Source organism: Bufo bufo, chromosome 4 (genome assembly GCF_905171765.1).
Source record: "Bufo bufo chromosome 4, aBufBuf1.1, whole genome shotgun sequence".
Classification (NCBI taxonomy): Eukaryota; Metazoa; Chordata; class Amphibia; order Anura; family Bufonidae; genus Bufo; species Bufo bufo.
In genome coordinates, this window is record NC_053392.1 from 468,582,877 (window position 1) to 468,592,260 (window position 9,384).

Consider the following 9,384-nt stretch of genomic DNA (forward strand, 5'->3'; position numbering starts at 1 on the left):
CCTCCCTTCAGGTGCACTGGGTGGGGTCGTTTGTATGAGTTTAAATTACGCCCCTTCCCAGTGTCCTGTGCGGGTTATAGCTTCTATCTTGCTCAGTGGAAGGAAGGAAAGAAGGATTAGCTGTATCTGCTCTGTGACAAGATAGGTTGGTTTTGTTTTCTTGTGTGTGTTCTGTCTAGGCTGTTAGAGAGACGCCTGCCTTCTCCAGGTCTGAGGAAGCAAGCTGTCTCTTTCCCCCTGTCACCATCTTAGGGATTTTAGGGAATGTTCAGCCTTAGGCAAGGGGACACATTTATTCCCACCTCTAGGGTCTGAACGTGGGCACAATATTCTAGGGAGAGCTGGTAGGGATTTGTAAGGAAGTGACCTTTATCCCCAACTTCTGGCCTAGACACTTGTTTGTGGATTTCTGTTGTATCTTGTATCCTGTCCAGCGTGACAACGGCTGACCGCTGGCTTGTCGGAACTGCTTGCTCACCAACTACTGCCATATAAATTGGTGGAATAGGAGGCCTTTAGAAAATTTGCGGCCATTGGCACACTGCAATGGAAGGTTCCCAGAAGGAAATATTTCTCCCAGAAGGGCATCCCTGAACTATATGGCCACGTTCAGAGGCAAGTTAATATATCTCTGCTACACAGTATCGATGACAAGATACATCTGACCACAGACACGTGGTCTAGCAAACAAGGGCAGGGAAGGTAGATACCATTTACTGCCCACTGGGTGAACATTCTGACGGCCGTCAAGCATGTAACCCGTGGCACCAGTGTGGATTTGGTGAAACCACCACGGATTGCATGAAGGCCTGCCTCTTCTTCTCCTCTTCCTACTCTATCCTCCATCTCCTCCTCGCCTAACTCCCCCTTTTCCTCTACTACCACCTCTTCCGCTGCACCCCCAAGCTCCCCAGAGCCTATTAGACGTGGCAGGTGAAATGTTGCCATGCTGTGCTGCGGCTGTTGTGCCTGGAAGCCAAGAGCCACACCGGTCCTGCACTGCTTTCAGCTCTGCAGTCACAGGCCGATCAGTGGCTAACCCCGCTCAATTTGACAGTTGGTAAAGTGGTGCGCTGAGCGTGCTGAAACAGGGCAAAATGACACACGTGCCGTGCATGGCACACATCCTGAACTTTGTCGTCCAGCGATTCGTTGCCAAATACCCCGGGGTCCAGGACCTCTTGTGGCAGGCCAGGAAAATCTCTGCCCATTATACAAGATCTTACACGGCCATGGCTCGCCTTACTGATGTTCAGCGGCGAAAACACTTGCCCATCAGACGTTTGATATGTGACTGCCCAACGCGCTGGAACTCCACCTTGTACATGCTTGATAGGCTTCTCCAGCAGAAACGTGCCATTAATGACTACCTGTACGAACTCTGCGGCAGGACAGGTTCTGAGGAGCTTGTTTTTCTTCCACTGTGCCAGTGGCTGCTCATGCGCGACACATGCAGACTTCTGTGGCCATTTTATGCGATCACCAAACTGGTCATTTGCAGCCAGGGCGCCATTAGTGACTTCGTACCTTATGCCTTCTTTCTGGACCATGCATTGTGTTGTGTCAGTGATCAAGCCGTCGAGGAGCAGGAGCTAGAAGATGAGGAAGTCGCAATGCTGAATGAATTCTCAGGGGGGGGCTACTCCATCTGAGACAAGTCGGCAGAAGTCTGAAGAGGAGTCAGAGGAGGATGGTGCCTGGGGGAGGAGGAGGAGGAGCAAGAAGAGCAGGCTTTAAACTATCCCTGCTGTTGTCCGTGGATGGAGGGAGGAGACCGAAGACGACATTCTCCTGGGCGATGAGCAGGAGCCAGGCCGCTCCACTGGTTCCAATTTAGTGCAAATGGGGGCCTTCATGCTCCAGTGTTTGAAGAGGGTTTCCATATAAAAAAACATAAAGGGCAAGGACCAATACTGGGTGGCAACGTACTTAGACCCCCCAATACAAACACAAAAAAGCAGACATGTTACCAGCATCACAGAGGGCTGTCAGAATGCAGCATTTCCAGGCCTTGCTGCAAGAGATGCTGCATTCTGCTGTTGCGTGCGCTGGCAGAGGAATTTCCACCCACAGAGAAACAGTTGCGAGTACCAATCCTACAGCGCATGCAAAAAGAGGGCGGTTTGAAGATGTGTTGGTCACTTCAGGTATGAAATCATTCTTGCATCAAACCCATCAACAACCGCCCTCCGGATCCAGCCTCAGGGAACGCCTAGACTGACAGTTGTCCGACTACATCAGGTTAACGGCGGATGATGACGCTCTGAGAGGCGAGGAACCCCTTGACTACTGGGTGTGCAGGCTTGACCTGTGGCCAGAGCTGGCACAATTTGCCATGGAACTCTTGGCTTGCCCCTCATTGAGTGTCCTGTTCGAAAGAACGTTCAGCGCAGCAGGGGGGATTGTGACCGATAAGCGCACTCGCCTTGCTCACGACAGTGTGGACTACCTCACATTTCTAAAAATGACTGAGGCATGGATCTCGGAGGAATTTAACACCTGTGACGACCACATTTAATTGAATTTCCTCATGACAGCCCACAAATATCCGCCACCACCTAGAACAAATAATGGTCCCTGTCTTAGGTAAATACAGCGGCATAAAAGGCCTTTTCTGTCCGGTAAATGCCTAATGTTTGGGACCTCAGTGGAATTCAACACCTGTGACGACCACGTGTTATCGAATTTCAACTATTATCATTTGTTTTTTTTTTTCAAGCGGGGGGATTTTGTTAGCCATGTTTTTAATCCAATTTAATATTTTTTATTCTTCTAAACATATGTATTTGACATCTATTTGTACTGGCCTGCAGCAAAATTGATATCCAATGACCGTCTAATATACTTCCAGCCACATAATTACTTGAACATTTATGTACAGTAAATGCCTAATGTTTGGGGCCTGTACTACACTGGTCTGCAGTAAAATTGATATTGAATGGCCGTCTAATATAACTCCAGCCACATAATCACTTGAACATTTATGTACAGTGAATGCATAATTTTTTGGGCCTGTAATCTAACTGACCAACAGTAAAATTGTTATACGGTGACCGACTAACGTACCTCCAACCACATTATCAATTGTTCTTTTCTGTACGGTGAATGAATAATTTTTGGGGCCTATAGTTCACTGGCCTGCTGTAAAATTGATATCCATTGACCGTCTAATATACCTCCGGCCACATAATCACTTGTTCTTTTATGTACGGTGGAATGCATAATTTTTGGGGCTTGTAATCTAACTGGCCAACAATAAAATTTTACACAGTGACCGCCTAATTTACCTTCAGCCACATTATCAATTGTGCTTTTCTGTACTGTGAATTAATAGTTTTTGGGGCCTGTAGTCCACGGGCCTCCTATAAAATTGATATCCATTAACCGTCTAATATACCTCCGGCCACATAATCACTTGATCATTTATGCACGTTGAATGCATAATTTTTGGGGCCTGTAATCTAACTGGCCAACAGTAAAATTGTTATATGGTGACCGCCTAACGTACCTCCAGCCACATTATCAATTGTTCTTTTCTGTTCAGTGAATGAATAATTTTTGGGGCCTGTAGTCCACTGGCCTGCAGTAAAATTGATATCCAATGACCGTCTAATATACCTCGAGCCACATAATCACAATTTCTTTTATGTCAGGTGAATGCCTAATTTTTAAGGACCATACTTCAGTGGTCTAAAATAAAAATTTCCCTTTACTACGCATAAAAATGGCCCCTGATTAAAATACATATTTTAGGTGGGAATTTTTGACATTGATCCCCCTCTGGTATGTCACTGTGCATGTTTTGGGATGATTTGTGCACTTCTTGTAAGTATTTGGTGGCTGCAAATATGACCTGAAGGTTTTGCAGGTTCGCCTGCCATTAAAGTGAATGGGGCCCGCCGCGAACTTGCAGTTCGCCAACATTTGATCGCGTTCGCGTGATTGCATTCGCAAATCGTCTTGGCCGATGTTCGTCCATCACTAGCTGCCACTTCCAGACTCTGTCATTGTGCCACTCTTTGGCCTCCTCCTGATGCTGCTGCTGCCGCTGCCACCTTCAGGCTCAGTCATTGTGCCACTCTGTGGCCTACTCATGCTGCTGCCACCTCCAGACTCTGTTGTTGTGCCACTATGTGGCCTACTCATACTGCTGCCAACTCCAGACTCTGTTATTGTGCCACTCGGTGGCCTCCTCTTACTGCCGCCACCTCCAGACTCTGTCATTGTGCCACTCGGTGGCCTTCTCATAATGCTGCTGCTGCCACCACCTCTAGACACTGTCATTGTGCCACTCGGTGGCCTCCTCATACTGCTTCCACCTCCAAACCCTGTCATTAGGCCACTCTGTGGTCTCCTCATGCTGCTTCCACCTCACCACTATGTCATAGTTCCACTCTGTGGACTTCTCATGCTGCTCCCACCCTTCCCCACTAGATAACTGGTCCACTATTTTGGCTTTCGGCCTGGCTGACATCATGATTTATTTGACACTTCTTCTGGTAGACAAAAGCAGGAGTGGGTAGAAAACACAGAAGACATGCAAATATTCAGTTCACGTGTCATCTCTGTTTTAGATCCACTCCTGTTTTTTTTTTATGAGGCAAATGCTCAACAGACAGCAGTAGTATAGTGTGACATGTCTCGTCAAACTGAAAGTGACAGGTGCCCCGCCCCTTTTTCACACCATAACCCCTCCCAGAAACGCCCTAACCCCACCCAGAACCGCCCATTTCTCTCCCCTCGCCGTCCCAAACCACGCCTAAATGCCTCCCACTTTGATATGATAAGCTTTTTATATCACTTTATAAGTCGTTATCAAATGATAAGCTTTTATTAACACTTTATATCCCATTTATAACATTTTGATATAGTTTTATACCACTTTTATGTAATTTTGTGATTTGTGACATGCCTGGACATGTGCAAAAGACACATACTACACGGCCGGGCGTCTTTTAATTATAATAGCAACGATAAAAAATCAAGGATGACAAAATTTAAATCATTTTAAAAAGTTTTATTAATTTAATTATAATGCTATACCATGTAAATTAAAAGCGCTCTTATAACTGCAGCCTTTCATATACAGCTTACAGTGTATTCACCCAATAGCATTAACTCTTGAATCTCACTGCATATTATATTCTACGAAGATTAGCAAGCATGGCTGACTTCTCCTTTATGGTGGACTTCTCTATTATGTACGTTCGATTGGTATGATATTTGAATTGCTCCTTTATTGTTCCTTTAGTACGAACATTGTTTTAGATTGTATCTCTTTTAGATTTCACTACTGGGTACCGTAATGAGTGTAGGCATGTCAGCGGACAGATTGCGTTGATCAGGACGATAATGTACGGTGCCCAATATACATGGTGCTTTGTCGTTCAGGGACGTGCTTTAAAATGCATAGAAACTTATAACTTAGTGATAAAGCGTTTTGTAAGAAAAAAACTTTTTGCGTTTTTTGTTACAGATATATAGACTGTGGCGCTGAGCACAAGTGCCGCGGTCTAAAATGCAGCGTCTGCGGCGGGCTGGTTGGCAAATTTGACAACCATGTCTGTTAAATATAGCAAGTATGGGGGGGCACTCACAAAAGGGACCACCACGGCAGTGACAGTGATAATACACTTTAATTAATAAAAATTTTAAGAACATACCCCTAAAATCATACAAATACATAAACCACATATACAACCAGCGTATGCCCCACACTCAGTCTCTGCGTCAAAGCGTAGGTAATCACAATAGAACCGCGTGCAAAAATTATTGTGGTAATGACACCAGTTCTGTGATAGACTCTCCGTGGATAAATGAGCCAGCACCAGTGTACTGCTTTGGTGCAGTAATTCAATACACCGCTCCAATGTCCAGTGCACTAGAATAGTAAAGCACAAGTCCAAACACAATGCGGTATGGCCCCACAATCGTGGGTATATTTCACTTGCCTCTACAGTGCTCAGAATCGAGCCCGGTCTTACCCGTCTTCACTGCCTCATCCGCAGCGGCGATCCAGGCGGCCGCTCACCACACAGCGTCTCACGTGGTGTGCTCGGCCTGAACGTGGCGTCCCACGTGACCTGGTTGCCTTGGGGACCGGATACACGCTCGTATGACGTCACTATTGAGCGACTGCTTTGGAATCCGTACGGGATGCTTTGTTTGCTTTGCTTTGATTTTTATAAAGCCTGGATCGCCGCTGCGGATGAGGCAGTGAAGACGGGTAAGACCGGGCTCGATTCTGAGCACTGTAGAGGCAAGTGAAATATACCCACGATTGTGGGGCCATACCGCATTGTGTTTGGACTTGTGCTTTACTATTCTAGTGCACTGGACATTGGAGCGGTGTATTGAATTACTGCACCAAAGCAGTACACTGGTGCTGGCTCATTTATCCACGGAGAGTCTATCACAGAACTGGTGTCATTACCACAATAATTTTTGCACGCGGTTCTATTGTGATTACCTACGCTTTGACGCAGAGACTGAGTGTGGGGCATACGCTGGTTGTATATGTGGTTTATGTATTTGTATGATTTTAGGGGTATGTTCTTAAAATTTTAATTAATTAAAGTGTATTATCACTGTCACTGCCGTGGTGGTCCCTTTTGTGAGTGCCCCCCCATACTTGCTATATTTTACTACCGGTCCTGAGGGTGGGACCTGGGGGTTAGCACCTGTTCCGTATAGAGCAGGGGTCTCCAAACTTTTCAACAGGAGGGCCACATTGAAGATTTTACAAGTATTCGGGGGCCGGAAAAAAAAATCAGTTATGTATTAAATTAAATGTATATATTTTACATGGATCGTTTTTGTAATCAGCATGATATGACTGAGAACAAAAGAGAAAAAACTTTAGCAAAACAACGCAAAGACACCCGTGTCCCTATCAGCGGTGTCCCCATCAGCACAAAAATGTCCCCATCAGCACAGCAATGTCCCCATCAGCACAGCAATGTCCCCATCAGCACAGCAATGTCCCCATCAGCACAGCAATGTCCCCATCAGCACAGCAATGTCCCCATCAGCACAGCAATGTCAGCATCAGCACAGCAATGTCAGCATCAGCACAGCAATGTCAGCATCAGCACAGCAATGTCCCCATCAGCACAGCAATGTCCCCATCAGCACAGCAATGTCCCCATCAGCACAGCAATGTCCCCATCAGCACAGCAATGTCCCCATCAGCACAGCAATGTCAGCATCAGCACAACAATGTCCCCATCAGCACAGCAATGTCCCCATCAGCACAGCAATGTCCCCATCAGCACAGCAATGTCAGCATCAGCACAGCAATGTCAGCATCAGCACAACAATGTCCCCATCAGCACAGCAATGTCCCCATCAGCACAGCAATGTCCCCATCAGCACAGCAATGTCCCCATCAGCACAGCAATGTCCCCATCAGCACAGCAATGTCAGCATCAGCACAGCAATGTCAGCATCAGCACAACAATGTCCCCATCAGCACAGCAATGTCCCCATCAGCACAGCAATGTCAGCATCAGCACAGCAATGTCAGCATCAGCACAGCAATGTCCCCATCAGCCGTGTCACCCTTAAGCACAGCAATGTCCCCATCAACGATGTCCCCATCAGAACAGCAATGTCCCCATCAGCGGAGTCCCCATTAGCAGCTGATAGGGGCCACCACTGATGGGGACACTGCTGTTGGGGACGCGGCTGATGGGGACACCATTGATGGGGACACCCGTGTCCCTATCAGCGGTGTCCCCATCAGAACAGCAATGGCCAAATCAGAACAGCAATGTCCCCATCAGAAAAGCAATATTCCCATAAAAAAAAAAATATTCCCATCAAAAAAACAATATTCCCATCAGAAAAACAATATTCCCATCATGGGGACACCCACTGATGGGGACGCTGCTGTTGGGGACATTGCTGTGCTGATGGGGACACCACTGATGGGGACGCTGCTGTTGGGGACATTGCTGTGCTGATGGGGACACCACTGATGGGGACACCATTGATGGGGACACCCGTGTCCCTATCAGCGTTGTCCCCATCAGCACAGCAATGTCCCCATCAGCGGTGTCCCCATCAGCACAGCAATGTCCCCATCAGCGGTGTCCCCATCAGCACAGCAATGTCCCCATCAGAACAGCAATGTCAGCATCAGCACAGCAATGTCCCCATTAATGATGTCCCCATCAGAACAGCAATGTCCCCATCAGCGGAGTCCCCATTAGCAGCTGATGGGGACACCACTGATGGGGACACTGCCTTTGGGGACGCGGTTGATGGGGACACCCGTGTCCCTATCAGTGGTGTCCCCATCAGAACAGCAATGTCCCCATCAGAATGGGGACGCTGATGGGGACATTGCTGTACTGATGGGGACACCATTGATGGGGACACCTTTGTCCCCATCAGCAGTGTGCCAATCAGCGGTGTCCTCAGCAATGTCCCCATCAGCACAGCAATGTTCACATCAGCAGTTTCCACATTAGCAGCGTCCCCATCATTGCTGATGGGGACGCCGCTGTGCTGATGTGGAAACCGATGATGGGTCACCGCTGATGGGGATACCCATGTCCCCATCAGCGGTGTCCCCAGCAATGTCCCATCAGAACAGCAATGTCCCCATCAGCAGTGTCCACCGCAACATCCCCATCAGCACAGCAATGTCCCTGTCAGCGGTGTCCCCAGCAGCATGTGTCCCCATCACCGCTGATGGGGACACCTCTGATGGGGACATTGCTGTGCTGATGGGGACATCGATTATGGGGTTACCGCTGATGGGGACATTGCTATCCTGATGGGGACACCATTGATGTGGACACCCATGTCCCCATCAGCAGTGTGCCAAACAGCGGTGTCCCCAGCAATGCCCCCATCAGAACAGAATTGTCCCCATCAGCAGTGTGCCCATCATCGCTGATGGGGACACCTCTGATGGGGACATTGCTGTGCTGATGGGGACACCATTGATGGGGACACCCGTGTCCTCATCAACGGTGTCCCCATCAGAACAGCAATGTCCCCATCAGCACAGCAAAGTCCCCATCAGCAGTGTCCCCAGCAGCACAGCAATATCCCCATCAGTATGTGTCCTCAGCAGCTTGTGTCCCCATCAGCGCAGCACAGCAATGTCAGCGTTCCCCATTGTGTCCCCATCAGCGTTGTGCAACACTTGCCTCCGCTGTAGCCGGCTTCTGCTCCTCTTCTTTTTTTTTTCTTCTTGGACTCCTGAGTCCCGACTCCCGCCCGCTGCTACACACGTGGATTTGTTATTTCAAACAGCGGGCGGGAAGAGGGGAGGTGCCGCACCTGTGACGTCACTGGTTGCCGGGACATCGGCGGTCCCAGCAGCCAATCAAAAAGCACAGCGTGACAGCATGGGCGGTTGTGCGGCTTTCG